This window comes from Antennarius striatus, chromosome 6 (genome assembly GCF_040054535.1).
Source record: "Antennarius striatus isolate MH-2024 chromosome 6, ASM4005453v1, whole genome shotgun sequence".
In the NCBI taxonomy this organism is placed as follows: Eukaryota; Metazoa; Chordata; class Actinopteri; order Lophiiformes; family Antennariidae; genus Antennarius; species Antennarius striatus.
Genome location: NC_090781.1, coordinates 20,878,347 through 20,887,348, shown reverse-complemented (window position 1 = coordinate 20,887,348; position 9,002 = coordinate 20,878,347).

Genomic DNA, 9,002 nt, shown 5'->3' with positions numbered 1-9,002 from the left:
CACATTGTCTATATGCCACTCAAATAGATATTATAATAAAAATTGATGTTCTCCTAGCAGCTCTTATAGCATCATTCCATTAAGTTTAGCATGCACAAAGGTTCAACATGTTATATTAAGTATTTAGCAGTTTTATATGTCGATTATAGTTCATACCACAAAATCACACCTGTCGTGGGGACAATACTAGGCAAAACTAAATCCAATCCTTTCTCTACTTGTCGCCGTGTTTTACTGTAATGATGGTAATAGATGTTCAAATAATGGCTAGGTGATTTGCTGTAATAATGGGTGGAGGTGGTAGTGTTTGGTGAGGGGGAGCACGAATGCAAACACCAATCTGGGACTAAAGTTGGGATGAAATGTATTCACGTGTACACTTTGAGAACAGAGTTGTTCATGGCGGGGGTATTGTGTGTATTGTGCGTATTGTGCTTCAATGCACTTCATGTGCAACTCCAGCCTATTAAACTAATGGGAGGTCATAATAATGATGGACACACACACACACACACACACACACACACACACACACTTCAATCTCAGCCATGCAGACGTGGTCACATCACCTTGATTGCTCTCACCAGTGCAACATTTTTTGCATGCAAGTATTTTTATCTCTCAAGCAAGATGTGACTCTGTTCTGTTGCGTTCTTAGCTAGAAAAAATGTGTTGTTGACACAAAGGAGAGCAGACAACAAGCAGTGTCAACCTTGTCTCGCTAAAAGGCAAACACTCATTCAATTCGACATATTAGAATCACAACACATACAGAGACTTATTTTGGTAGCCTAGAAGGGTTACAGTAACATGAAATACCTGTAGGTTTTCTCATGGGTTACAGGACTAGTCCCTCACCTAATGGACTATAACACCTGATAGAAACCTACTTTTCAACTCCAATACCTTAACTTCTCCAGCGCCCAAGGACGTCTGCTGCCCTGTTCAAACCTCCATCTGTCTGGTCCCATCTGTGTACAAACAAGAATTGGGTTTCTGTTTGCTCACAGGTGAAGGTGATCGGCCTCCTGGGGGGTTTGTTTGATATGTGAACTGAAAAGAGTTTCTCTCAGATAACAAATTACATAAATTATAACGGTGACTTTTTGATTGAGGAATGGAATGGTGAACACGTGGAAAATATACTTTTATTGGATGAAAATGAAAAACGCAGCACACTCAAGCATCATGAGGGTTATTAATCATCTGTGTTGGGAATGTGCTGAGAAGACAAAACGCTACAGGACATTTTTTTTTTCCTTTAATGTCATTAACGTGCCAAAATATTCATCCTGAAGTCAAGTTCCACTGACTAAGACTTCTGACCTTTTTCAATTCAACTGACTAATAGCATCACACTGCTGTGTCATTCACCACATGGTCCTCAACTTTATAACATTGTCGAAGCGAAGCAGACAAATTCAAACCTGTCATGTTCAAGCACGTTCACCGACCATCAGAAAGGCTTTTTGGATTAAATCAAAGAGGGAAAACCAGGAATCTCCATCCACCAACATCTCTTCAAATAGTTTCTAGGATGTCTATTTGGAAAGAAACACGTGTTTGTCTCTTTGAATTACTTCATAAAGTCAGAGCAAGAATACCCATTTGCTTTCCATTTTGTTTATAACATAAAAGCTAGATAGATCCCTACTCCTTTGTTGTCAGTTCGATTCCACCCGGCGCTGTTGGAGCTGTAATTGTGCCTCTAAGACAGAGAAAGATCAAAAAAGTCTCTGTCAGTTTAAAAATGACTCACTCATTTACAGTACATGTAGTATGGATTAAAAAGGAGACTGGAGCGTGGCCTGCAGTTTGACTCACAGCAATAAATGAGTGTATCTTATGAACTACTTTCCACAAGATCCAACAAATACTGTCCCAGAGGACGAATGAGTTGAAAGGTGTTATCCTAGATTTTACACAGCAGTCAAGTGCAGGTATGATTTACGTTTTACTCAGAGATGCCCTAAATTGTCTCTTTGACTTTTTTTCCACACTTAGCTTTTTTTTAAAAAATATCATCCTTACTGTTTTGGCAAGAGGGAATTTTAAGGATGGGGGCAATATGGATGGAGGGAGGGAAGGAGTGGCTGTGAAAACCTGTAAAAATATGAGATGAAAATGGAGCGTCATGAAGGGGTAAATGATTGTTTCTTTTTGTGTAATAACTGAAAAGTAAGACCGCAATAATCCAAAACACAACAACCCAAGCTCTGTTTGAAATAATTTACAACTCTGCTTGGAAAAGAAAAAAAGTCATTCAATAGATGCCTGCAGATCACGTTTTCCAAGATTGATTCTGCGAGACATTTTTAAGATTGGTCTTCTGTCAGTTTCTCTCAATCTGGCCATTTAAACTGTTTGAATGGAACAGAAATATGCACTTTCCATTTCTATTATTGCTGTGGTAATAATGGAATGGGAAATTAAACATCTGTCACTTTGTGAAAGTGGAATTCTTTGCTCTAACGTCCTCAGAGTCTTGCGTAAAGCCTGCCTGATAGAGTCTGTCATAGACTGGAGACACGATGAAAGCATGACTTTATTTAGAAGACGATGATGAAGCTTTACTGTTACATACAACCATATTTAGCACACTGTCTGTTACTCCAGTCCATCAAGAGTGAGAGCACAAAGCCTTTCTGCTGCAATATTACATCATGCATCATCTAATTATCAGGAACATCTTTTCTCGCAAGTACGTACAGTATATTTGATATTTATTAGCACATCAAAAATACATTTTTCTCTACCAGTTGATGGCTTTAAGACAAGTCATTACAGCACGTCTACAAGAAAATCTCATCTACCTCACCAGTAGGTCTTAAATTTATAATCTGAAAGATTTTCACTCAAAATCCACCAAGAAAAATAACACATGTAGATGTCGCAAAATAAATTTAATATGTTTGATGTGAACAATCGGTGAAAATGTTTTGTGTTTTGTTTTAATAAAAAAAAAATTGACTGTGCAGCTAAAGTATCTTTTATCTGATCTACTTTACGCCTGGAGCAAGTTTGTAGGTCTGCACAAGAACAATCAGACAACTAGGTTTGATTTTGACTCTTGAAAGCGGAGCCTGTTTATCAGGAAGTAAAGTTCCACGGCCCACGGAGGACCAGACTGGCGTCTCTTGGCAGCTCTGCAAAAGGGAGCATTATTTTTAGCAGCCGAACAACAGGAAGGGAAAAAAGGAGGCCAATTCTACCTGGCAATATATGTAGGGGATGATGACATCGGCTCAGTGGAGTGTAAACTCAGCATGGAGATGTTGGTGCGATTTGATGAGGTGAACACCACTGGGGGGGTAAGGGGGTGACAAGCGAGCTAAAAAGAGACAATAGACGATGGTGCAGCGACTCGGACAGCATTAGACTCAGATCAGAAAGTTCCTCTGATGATTTAACACGATAACAAACAATGGGAGACGCAAAAGTAGGGAAGAATTCTTCCATAAAGACACAAACTCTTTCTGTATACTGACTCATAACCTCCAATAGAATCCATATTCTGAATTGGAAGTCAGGTCCCTATAGGAGGGAGAATGCTGCCAACAGTTCTATCACCTAAAATGTGCCTTTGTTTTTTTAATCTTATATAGGTCTTACAATGAAGGAACGGGTAAAAGGACAAGCAGTTGATGTAAAAGCTCAATCTTTTGACTCTATATTTGAATATATGGAACTTTTTTTTTTTTTTTACATTTTGTCCTACACATCTGGCACATTTCATTATTTTTGTTCACAATCAAATCAAATATTGTCATCACCTTTTATTTGTGACAAGCACCTCTGTACTCCTCCTGCATTCAACTCTTCCTCACAATGCTTTTGTACGCAGTCAAGTGCACAGTGCTGACAGCTCTCAGTATAGGCACATGACCTGTATACTGAAAGCTCTAACTTGGCTCAGTCCATCACTGGTAGTACTGCATGTTGAAGATAAGTGCTCGTCTCAGTGAGTGCTGCTTTACAGTGATTTGTTCCGGTACCAGAAACCACTGAATTCAATGCAGGCTGCAGATCCCGTGTCTGCAGGGTTTGGCCAAGCTGCACTCAGTTTGTTAGTTGTGTTGTTTTTGAGCGTTGGTTTCTTAATGCATAAAAACGACTTGAACTGCCACCCTCTACATAAGGATTCATTATAAACACAGCGCATACTCCCAGTTAACTGTGTAATCACGTGCTCATAACAGAAGGAATAAATTGCATCCTGGTTTTTGAAGCACTTTAAACATGTCTGAACAAGAAAAGAAAGACGCAGTTCGACATTCAACATCCTTTTCGACTGAAGACACGGTAAACCATGACTACCCTCAATCCCCAGAAATCACTCTGAGAAATTATCTTCACCATCTAAGCTTTTTATGTTCCTTCTGAACCACCTGTAAGAACCTCCACCCAGTCATCCCTCTGTACTGTACTGGCTGGCAATTTAAATGCAAATGTCATATCAGGCCAAACTATGGAGCAGCCTGTTTAGGAGGCATTTCGTTAAACAGAGATTACAATATAATTTCATGTAAATTCCAATCTACAAGTCACAGGGAAGTTTGTGCATGTGTTAACTCTGCTTGCAAAGTAATGCTGCGTGCGCGGGGGGGGGGGGGTTGTCTTTTCTTTTGTTAGAGGGGGCATAGGGAAATGGATTGGGCTCTGCATTGATTAGTGTGCACACGGAACACTGATTACAGCAAACGGACTTCCAATTCCTCACCCGTCAAGACATCCTGACATGGAAGTATTTGTCAAGGTGAGGGGGAATTAAGAATTAATGCCCTCCCTCGTAAACACCTTTGGTTCCGAGCTTTCTTCAAGTATGACAACCACCAGCCGTTAAATGTCATTAGGTGCAATTGAAAGAAATGATGGGGGAGGTAATCACCGGATGGCTAGAGCTATCACCTCCACCTGATGTCTCTGAAATATGCATAGAGAGATGAAGGTGGTGTTTTGGTCCAGGTTCTGCCACTAATTAAGACCGAACGCCCCCCAGGGACCCAGATGTCAATATAGCATCTTTGATGGTAAAACCTTGAAACTCAAAAATCAAGGTATTGCATGTAGTTGTGGTTGAGGACAAAAAATACCAGGGAGACATTATTTAGAGTGCACACTTTTTTTATGAATATTCCATTATTTTTCCCCACTTGTGCGTTATTCCTATTTGAAAAATTGTGTCATTAAATCATGCTGGCAGCACCCAAGACTGTGACTGCAATGCAAATTGGATTTAGTTTCTAACTTCCATGTTATATTGTTGCTTCTTGGTAAGTTATTTTTTGACGCAAATTTGGGTCACGACTCGCAAGGTGTTATCCGTAAACGCAAACCCCCTTTAGCCAGACTCGCTTTCAGTAAAATTCAGCCAGGGTATATTTGCATTTTTTAAAAGGACAGCTAGGAGATTGGGTGTATTTCATTGGTCCTACCCCCCCCCCTTTTTTCGCTCGTCAGATGACAAAGTGAGTTGTGTGCCTGGATCCATTGTGATGTAAAATAAGTCGGATGGTGCTTGTGAACTGCCTTTCTGTTTCTGAACAGCCTCGCTCACAGCACGATGAAGTGAAAGTGGTTTACTTGAACGCTTCCACGGCACTGTGCACCACACAGACGGGCTTTAATTAGTTTCTGGATTCTGCATTACAATCTTCAGTGTCTATATTTGGATGTTGAAACGCTCACTCCTCAGATTAGTTCCGCAGTTTAATTTCGCCATTACTGTTTGGCTCTGGTGACTGGCCACATTTTGGAATGGGGGGGTAAATGATATGCAAAAAATTTACTTCCGAGGCCGATGTAGGCGTGCGTGTCATTGGTGGCTTTTCCACTTGACCCCTTTTCCATTACAGAATTTGACAGAGCTTGTATTTAATATTCCGGCTGCTATTCTGAGCCTCTCAAAAATCCAATTAGGCTCCCGAATTTACTGGATTATGACGCGACCATTTGGGGATGTAAAATGGCTCGGTTCAGTCTTTGTGGAGGAATTATCAGTGATATTTTTAAGGGCAGAAAAAAATTAATTGGGAGTCCTATTTGTGCGTAAAAAGACACAAAATGATCAGTTGACCAACGGATATGATCAGACATAACATTTTTCCATAATATCTACATATATCTAAAGCTGTGGCTATTTGCGCAGGCATGAAAGTACAGTGCTGTGATAGAACAAGCATCAGAAAATGTTCTAATGGTTGAAATTTTCCTCCATTTTTTAAAATAAAATACCCAGAAACGTAACTCAAGAGTCTTAAAGCTCATTTATGCTGACGTTACTGACGGATTTAGATATATAGTGAGTTATCGGGACTTAAGTTCTGCAAAACAAAGTGTGAAATTTATCATGCAGTACATTTAATTGTACATTTTGTTCACACTTGGTAACGGTAACATACACACCAGTCTGTTCGGAAAGCATGTACTCTTTCAAGTAATGCCTTCAGACATACTTGCAGAGGCATTGGTGGAGAACTGTGACCCACGTGTTGTTATCAACCCCCTGTAACACCCCACATCCAATTTACACCTTCAGATGTTTTATTTTGAAACCTCACCTCTTTTGCATCGCAGAGGCAAATAACAAATTAGGAATCATATGGCAGATGGCTCGCTGTATTTGTTTTTCCATTTTCCTGTGAATCTCATCTTCCATGCCTGAATGAAGCCCATGTTAACAGACCGTGCCGTTCACTCAAGTCGCTCCATTGTTCATGCATTTATGTGTTACAATTTCTTTTTTTCTGTCGTGTTGTTGAGCAATTTGATCACAGTATTGCACAAAAACACTCCCCACTTTCACGAGCAAGCTCAAAGAGTGCTCTTCCCAGCAACAACTACCATGTCCATGCAATGTTCTGATATCCCCCCCCCCCCACTCTGGTTGTTTGGCATGCCAGGGGAATACACACATTGTGTATTCACCAATCACAAACAGCAAGTGACAGAGGATATTCCGCCACAGTGGCCTGATATGTAAAATCTCAAGGAATGAGTTTCAGCCTGAGCTGCGTCAGAGTGATCTGCAAGTATAATGGTTTCTGGCCTGCGTGGGCTTATCTAAAAGTAAGGGAAGTATTTAATGAATTTAAAAGACCTATTTACTATTACACCATTGTGGAGTGAAGCATCCATCATTTGTTAGAATATTCCCTCATGGCCTTGTCTACCTGACCGTGACGTTGCTGCTGCAGTGCTACCTTAAAATAGATGGAATTACATTTGTCGTACTGGATAGTCACCCTTTAACTAGAAACCTGGGTTTTATTTCCAGCTTTCTTCTGAAAAGGATTTCCTCAGGAGGTTCTCCTTCCTCTCGTAGATTAAGTTTTTGTTTTGGTATTCAAAGTGACTCCAGTTGAATTCTCACCATTTGTGTGTTTTATGGCATTATCTGGAAATTATTCCTGTTTGCTGTGGAAGAGCGATTTATCACCATGCAGTATTTGCCTTCTGCCTCCTCTCCATGTACTTTATTTCCGTCTGTTGGAGCTCATTAAACAGGGTTAAGGGACTGAATGAAGTAAGCAGTATGTCCGGAGAATGAAGCTCATCTTCCAAAAGAATTACCATAACCTGGCACATCTATCCTCCAGGCATGCTGCCCTGCCTCTCCCAACTCTGTTTGCAGTTGCCCTGAGCTATGTATGTATATTTGCTATTATTAGGACAAGAACTGCTGGATGGGATAGAGAAGCGTCATGGAGGACAGCTATTTTTAACAGCTGGTGCTTGGCCTTGATCATAGTTTTCCCTCCCTCTTCATCGTTCATACTGGAACATGCTACGTGTTCCCTCGCGACATGTTACTAGGTGTTGGCCGAGCATCGTCAGACTCCATGTCCTGTCCTCCTCCAGGCCCGTGTATGTTCCATAAATCGCGTGTTATTCCACTTGAAATAAATAGACACATATGCCTGGCATACATAGAAAAAAAGGGAAGGGATGCTGTAATGGTGTCATAAATTTTTATGAGGTGATATTTTTAGAAGAACTCTGTCATATCTTTTAATTTGACTCAGCCAGTGGTAAATTAATGAACTGCATACAGTAGCTGGGCTTTTGAAAACTGTCTTACAGGAGCTCAGGAAGTATCTAGTCAGTACCATCTGTGGCCATAGAATTCTTCCTCCACTGTACAACAACAACTGTATCCATGGCAACAATTTTAACCTAAAACTTTGGCTGTTTGTTTCCATGACAACAGTATTTTATGAGCCTGAAAACACAAAAATTTAGGTTCTAGAATGCATTTTTATGTGAACATGCTATTAGCATTGTAGCATAAACTGACCAAAATGAAAATGACACAGTCTTCTCCTCTCTTCTTCATCTTGTTTTGTTAAAATGTTGAATTTATTAACATTCGTATTCTGTAGTGTTGACTTAAAAAAAATTATACCTCCTCCTTATGCAAATCCAAACTACAGAATATTGTGGATCCGTGCGAACGGCGATCATTTTCAAAAGTCATACTTGATCTCTGCACCTCCTCATGAACCACTCAAACATTTATATTCTCGCTTTTGTTTAACTTCATTTTCTTCTCTCCCTCCTAAAAATGATAAAACACTTTCCTTCTCTTCAATTTCTTTCTCTTTGTTCTGTAACGATTTCTGTCTACCCTGCAAAAAGAGAAGGAGCACCTCTTTCCTTTTCCTTATTTCTGCCTCAGAGCACATTGTTATCAACCACTTTAAAAATCATCAGATATGATAATCTCTTGATTGCCTTGATCATTGCATAGATGTGAGTGATACAATTATATCACCCTCTAAAACTATTATTGAACACCAGGGGAGAATAGTGGGGACACATTTTCTATTCTACCCATTTATCTGTATCTGTAAAAAGAAAAAAGGAAAAAAAGAAAAAGGCCTGATTTGCATCTGGTGGGTTTATTTTTAGATCTAAATGTGACAGGTATAATCATGGCAACCATATGGCATTTTCATATCTGTATTTTGATGGCAGAATAGAGGTCATTTCACATCCCTGTG